The sequence below is a fragment of the Alexandromys fortis genome, unplaced genomic scaffold (assembly GCF_014885135.2).
Source record: "Alexandromys fortis isolate MF-2015 unplaced genomic scaffold, M_Fortis_MF-2015_v1.1 scaffold_427, whole genome shotgun sequence".
Lineage (NCBI taxonomy): Eukaryota > Metazoa > Chordata > Mammalia > Rodentia > Cricetidae > Alexandromys > Alexandromys fortis.
In genome coordinates this window covers 106108-113298 of record NW_026068298.1, presented here as the reverse complement: position 1 = coordinate 113298, position 7191 = coordinate 106108, and positions in this window count along the sequence as shown.

The following is a 7191-nucleotide window of genomic DNA, read 5'->3' as shown; positions in this document are numbered from 1 at the left end:
TTTTTTCTTTCAGTTTATTTATATGATGGATTACATTGATAGATTTTCGTATGTTGAACCAGCCCTGCATCCCTGGGATGAAGCCTACTTGATCATAATGGATAAATTTTCTAATGTGTTCTTGGATTCAGTTTGCCAATGTTTTGTTGAGGATTTTTGCGTCGATGTTCATGAGTGAGATTGGCCTTAATCACCTAATTTATTCTCACTATGCTTACTCCTTAAAGGTTCTACCACCTTCTAATTTACACATGTTTTTAGAAAACATTTACTTCAAAGGCCTTCACAGATATCCAAAACATAGCACACTCCCAAACACATGAAACTGGTAACAAAATGTTCAAATACAGGTTTTTAGAGAACACATTTTATAACTAAACTGGGCCAGAAATATATGAAGAAGCAATAGTGATTCCACTACATCTATCTATTGGTTCTAAATCATGATAGTACTCTGTAGTAGCAAGAATAATGCCACCTCCTAAATATTTTTGTATACTAATTGTTATAAGTCTCATACCCTGTGACAAATAGCTGAGAGGCCTACTTAATTATATCAAAGTCAAACTGACCCCACATTCTCCCAGTATAATTCAGTCTGTACCTATTACAGGGTCCTCCTGGCTAGCATACCCAGCTCTTTACCTTGAACTATCCAGCCCATGGGCAGGGCTACCCTTCCTTCAGAGTTTTTTTTTCCCTATATAATACAGACTTTTTGATTACCTGACTTTTTTCTGTATACTCTCTGTCCTACTGACCTCTTCCTCTGACCTACCTATCTCCTCTCCCCATCTCCTCCCATGGCTTTGGGTTCTAACCACTCTGGACTCTCCCAGATGTCCCTGCCTCCTCTGCCGCACTTAGGATCAGTCATTTTTCTTTTTCTTTCTTTCTTTCTTTCTTTTTTTTTTTTTTAAATTCACCTGGTACTAAAACCATAGAAGTGGCATAATGAGATTCCTTCTGAGGATCTCAGCTTCTTCAAATCCAAGTGCTGATCTGATTCTCCTAATTTGTGTATGGATTATTTGCTTCTGCTTACTTCTGCCAGACACCAAATTTGATTCTTGAGTCTGTCTGCCTTTCCAGCTGCTTCTTCCCTCCACCTTGTCTAACCATCCATCTTTCTTCACCTACTCAATAAGTGTTTTGGTAACAAAAAGTTTAATCCATGTCATCTCCAAGCAAAATGAGAAATGTGTCAGAGACATGTCCCAATTCACAGAGTAGAGGTTCCCTTTCCACATGATAGTTTCATGGTTGGGTAAGAGAAAGCTTCTTGAGTCACTAGCATGACTTTGGTAGTAAAAGTAGAAAAACACAGAACTCTTTAGTGACCTTAAGCAGAAGGGGAAATACAAATGGTTAGAGCAGGTACACGACAAAACAGCTGGAGAGGTACACTAGGAGAGGCTTTTGACAAAAGGTTGAAAGAGAGGGAGAGAAGCAAGTGTCTTAAGATAGAATTGTCCACATGTTGGAGTCCAGAAGGGTATACCAGGGAGATGCCCACAAGATGACTGCTCCAAGAGGTATAGCAGTGAGATGTCCACATGGCGAACACCCCAAAAGATTTAGTAGGTTCCAAGAACCAGAAAGAGGACACTTACCAAGCAGTTGAGCAAAGATAAATGGTTAGATAAGGCAGAGGGAAGAAGTGGCTGAAGAGGCATACTCTAGAATCAAATGTGTTGGGTGGCAGAAGCCAGCATAGGCAAGTGATCTACATACAGGATAGGGGAATTGGCAGTTTGGTTCAGCTAGGAAAATCCAAGTCCCTTGGATGGGGTGCTCATTTATACCTTTCCTGGCATTCAACACCAGGTAAATGAAAAAAAAAAAGGAATAAAAAAGAAAAGACATGGCTGTGCTTATGTATGGTGGAGGACAAGGATTACTGTATGTAAAAGGAAGAGCACAGCAAGTAAAAGGGACATCTGCAAGAGTTCAGATTAGATATGACCCTAAGTCATGTGAGGAAAGGAGGGAAATGAGAGAGAGAGGGAAAGGGGAATCAGGTGCAGCAGCAAAGAGGGAAAAATGTAAAAGAATGCAGGTAATCCAAATGTCTCTGGTTTTTTTTTTTTTTTTTTTTTTTTTTTTTTTTTTTTTTTTTTTTTTTTTTTCCCGAGACAACAGGGTTTCTCTGTGGCTTTGGAACCTGTCCTGGAACTAGCTTTGTAGACAAGGCTGGTCTCGAACTCACAGAGATCCGCCTGCCTCTGCCTCCCGAGTGCTGGGATTAAAGGCATGTGCCACCATTGCCCAGCTCTAAATGTCTCTATTATCTAGAGAAGAGACACTTGGAGAAAAGCAGCCCAGGCCCTGGGTTGTAGAGTTTGGGGGTAGCACAACTAGCATACCTGTCTGGAGGGCCCCTTGATAGGTAGGGTTTAAGGGAATGCTTTGAGAACCTGGGTGACAGGTATGCTTTGATATATTCAATCTGCACTCCAGACATTTGTCCCAGGGCTTGAGAATTAACACTAATTACTATAATGTGTGAAAATATTACCTACAAGATAAAGGTGAACTCAGTTTTTACTCACCGTATTGTAATATAGAGAGGTTATCATGGGCTATATGTGTGATCTCAATACAAAGACACAATTTCTTTAGTATGGAAGTGAATGCCAGAACAGGAGACTGAATCAAAATGAAAAAAAAAAATGGTTACCAGATGGCAAATTTAAAGGACAAAAATTTGAAAATTTATCCAGTGGAAGACTCAGTTTGTAAATATTAAGTAGACACTACCTTCTTCTCTGGCTCATAAAAGGGTTTTGATCAAGCTAAGCAGAACAAAAAGCTCCACATAAAGAAGAAAAGGAGGTGGGTGTGATTAAAAGAGAAAATTAAAAATTCAGGTCTGCAAATATACCTGGCTGTGAAAGAAAACCTGAGTCCTTTTCCACATCTACCTTTAGGTTCTGAATGTACTGTCAGCACATCAAGTCTGGTGAAGGAATTCAGCTTCTGCACTGAGACTTTCAGATATAACATAAATAATTAATTGTCTGTCATTGGACATAAAAATCATGGCTAGAAGCTATTCTTACATAATTTATAAAAAATAATACCTGGCACTGTAATCATAGTGAGGTATTTATTATTTTAGCTATTACGTTTTGTTCAGTTAATCCAACCTCAGTAAGAATTTCATTATGCCTTTTTTCCCCACTGGTTAGAAGACTTTCTTCAGTACCTGAAGATGGGCAATTAGTTTAATCAGTTGTTATTTTAACCTTATTGAGAAGGTTCTTTTAGAGGAGTCAAGCCACCTACTTTTGTCTGACTTATACTAATGAATACAGTGACATGTTTTGGAGCTTCAAGCTGATTAAAGGAGAATTAATTTTATTGGATTCATTCATTTATATCTAATAATTTAACTTAATAAAACACAATTATGGTCATATTATTAAGGAAAGGGTATCTACAAGTTAATACCATAAACCACATCAACTTAAAAAAAAAAAACCTCTCATTCCAGGCACACAAACATACATATAATATAAAATAAATATTTTAAATAAAACAAGAGAAATTTGCATGTGAGCTAGATTTTCTTTAGTTCCAATAATTATTCATCCAGCTCCATCATTGCTTTGTTGCCTGATCTCATAGATTTTACAATTTTATGCATTAATGTATTTTATAAGATATTACAAAATATAGATTTTTAAATTAAATTAAATACATGTTCTTATTCAAAACATGGGAGTAAGAAAAATAATACAATGGTTAATCCTGAGCTTATATTCTATAGATACTTTTCTATTTACGTTTTAAGCATTTGAAATTATTATAACATATAAGCCAGTGCAATACAAAGAAAAATTAATTAGACTTCTCTCACTTCTAGGTGTATGTGTAAGAAAAATAAATGTAATAAAACTGTCCAGAAGTGCAATAGCGAAACTAAAATATCTGAAGATTTACCCAGATGTCATGATACAATACTTTCTTTTTGCATAATACTTGTTCCTTTGGGTTAGATAAAAAAGATTTCAAACTTACTGAATTTTATGATTTTTTTTTAAATCCCTGGCAGGCCCACAGAGCAGCTGGAGGCGAGTCCTAGTCCCTGGTCCAGAGCAGGGGGAACCCATCTGGCAGGTCCCAAGCAGCTGGTGGCAGAAAATGCTGGCTGGTCCCCGCGGCAGTAGGCAGGCAGGTCCACAGAGCAGCCAGTCCCAGGCTGCCAGTCCCGAGCAGCTCCTGGCGGGTCCTGGGTGGGATGGCAGGTGGGCGGGTGTGAGCAGGCTGCCTGTAGAAGGCACAGAGACACATCATACAGAATAGAATGGATATTTATTACTTACAGGAGAGAGAGTGTGGGGAAGGAATGAAAAGAGAAGAGACAGAGAAGGGGGTAAACTGAGAGACACATGTGCACCAAGAGGGGATAGTAAGAGAGCCAAGATGGTGGGGAGGTGGGGGTGGAGGAGCGGGGAGGGGGGGTTGCTGGGAGTGGGCGTGGCTTGCCTTTTAAAGAGACAAAAACCATAACACTGAATATTTTACTGAATATAATGGCAACTCAACCACTTTACTACTGTAATAATTACCCAGGAGGACAGCATCAGCTCAAAAGGCAAATGGTATATTCCAATTAAAATTTTTCAGAAGAATTCTATTTTAGTGTTGCCATGCTATCATTTTGATGATTTTTGGTTCAGGCTTTAACCTTCTGCCAAAGCAATTTGAAACACAAGTAAGGGCAGAAACTGAAGTTGGAATATTGATCTGTCTTTTATCCCTTTAGCATTTGTTTTGCAAATTGATAACCTGATATAAAAATTTACAAAGATAGACAACTAAATGTAAATTTCAATGTAAGAAATAAATATATCAAGAAGATCTGCATATTGACAGGGCCAGTTTACATGCCTCAGTGTGCATGTCAGAAATCTCACAATGCACTGCCCCTAAATGAATTACTATAGGCATTTAATAACTTCTGAGAGAGGAAGAATCTGTCATATCCAGGGATGAACCCTCTTGTTGGTTACCCAGTACCAAATGATTAACCCTAAATACATACATGAACAAGCAAGAATAAATATCCTTGGAATATTGTATTTGAATATTTATTTAGCTATATGTGCACTTAAACATTTTTATGTATATTTATACATATATGTAACTGTAATAATTAAAGAAAAAAAATCATGAATTTGAGAAAGACCAGTGTGGACACAGGAGCCATAGGAGAGACAAGACAGATAAGCAAAATAACATAAATACTGTACTCATGGATGAAATCCTTTAAAAAAATAATTAAAAAAATGAAAATAATTTTTCATCCATAACAAGTGCTTTAGTTATGATATCTTAGGTTCCTTTATAAGCTTTAATATTTATATTGATAATTTTCTATTTCTAAAACTATATAAATAGAGGAAGGATGGCATCAGAATCTCTGGACCCTCAGAATCTTAGGCTATTAATTAAAGTAACATAATAGCAACTTTTGACATCTGTAAATGGAAAAGGCCAGACTTAAATGGTAGATAATACAATGTACTTCCTTTTGTTATTGTTTTCTTATTTTAAGATGTATTTACTTATTTTTATTTTATTTATAAGGATGTGTTATCTGCATATATATCTGTACACAATGTGAATGCAGTGCTTATGGGGGCTAGAAGAGTATGCTACATACCATGCAGTCAGAGTTACAAATGGTTAGGACCTATCATGCGGATGTTGGGAATTGAATACAAGTCCTTTGGAATAGCATCTATTGATTTTTAACTTCTGGGGTACCTCTGTAGCCCAGCATGCTGTCTTTTTCTTTTAACCTTGCCTTATTCAATCCCTAGAATAGTGCAGTGTAGTTGAGTGAAAGTGCTCTAGTTACTGTTTCTGTGCCAAGTTCCAGATGAGTAGAGAACCTAGTTACCATTCTAACCTGTGTTTATTTTTCCTGAACGACTGATTTCCGTCTCTCTTCCCTAGGATTTTAATAATTAAAAGGTAATACAGCTGTGATTTCAGGCTGTCAAAAGACAGAAGAAACATATAATAGCTGCAAGTGGACTGTAGACCCTAGGGCAATAAATGATGAACAGAATACAACAGAGGTTTGAAGTTCTCAAGAAACAAATGAGATGAATTTGGAAACATTTAAAGGCAACAGTGTTTATGGAAAGAATTTGCAGAACTATTCAACATACAGGCAGGAACTGAGAGTACAATAAGCTTTCACCTCTGAATGATTTTGTTTCTCAGAATACATTGTTATATGTTCACTACCAGTTTGAAAAGACTGAAAAACACTGAACATTTTTTTTTTCAAACACTTAGTTTTTAACAACAGAGCACAAAATAGAAAAAGACACAGGGAACACAGTTCTTTAAAATGTACAAAATAGCTGGACCAAAAGAAATGCCCATTCCCACGTAAAAATCAAAAGAATAAACATACAGAGTAAAGAGTGAATACTAAGAGCTTCAAAGAAAAAAAGCCTAAAAACATAAAGTCAGACTTATCGGAATTATTCCTGACTTCTCAAAAGAGACCATGAAACCCAGAAGGCCCTGGGCAGTCATTTTGAAGACACTAAGTCACCAAGGATGCCAGCCCAGACTACTATTCCCAGCAAAACTTTCAATCCATTATAGATGGAGAAAACAAGATATTCTATAACAAAATCAGTTTTAAACAGTACCTGTCCACAAATCTAGCCCTAGAGAAAGCACTAGAAAGAAAACTCCAACCAAAGGATGTTAGACGCACCCACAAAAACAGTCAGTAGATAATCCCACATCAGAAAAAAAAAAAAAAAAAGAAATACACACATTACCATCACCAAAAAACAAACAAACAAACAAAAAATAAGAATTAACAATCACTGGTCATTAATATTACTTAATATCAGTGGACTCAATTCACCCTATAAAAGACAAAGGTAAACAGAATGGATATGAAAACATGAGCCTTTCTTCAACAGCATAAAAGAAACACATCTTCAAAGACAGACATTACCAAGGGTTGGGAAAAGATTTTCCAATAAATGGACATATGAGACAATGTGGTGTAGCTATCCTAATATCTAGAATAAATAGATTTCAAACAAAATTAAATTAAAAGATGAAGGGCATTTTATATTTATCACAGGAAAAAAATCAATTATTATGAAGTCTCTATTTGGAACACTTTTGCCTCAAATACAAGGGCAC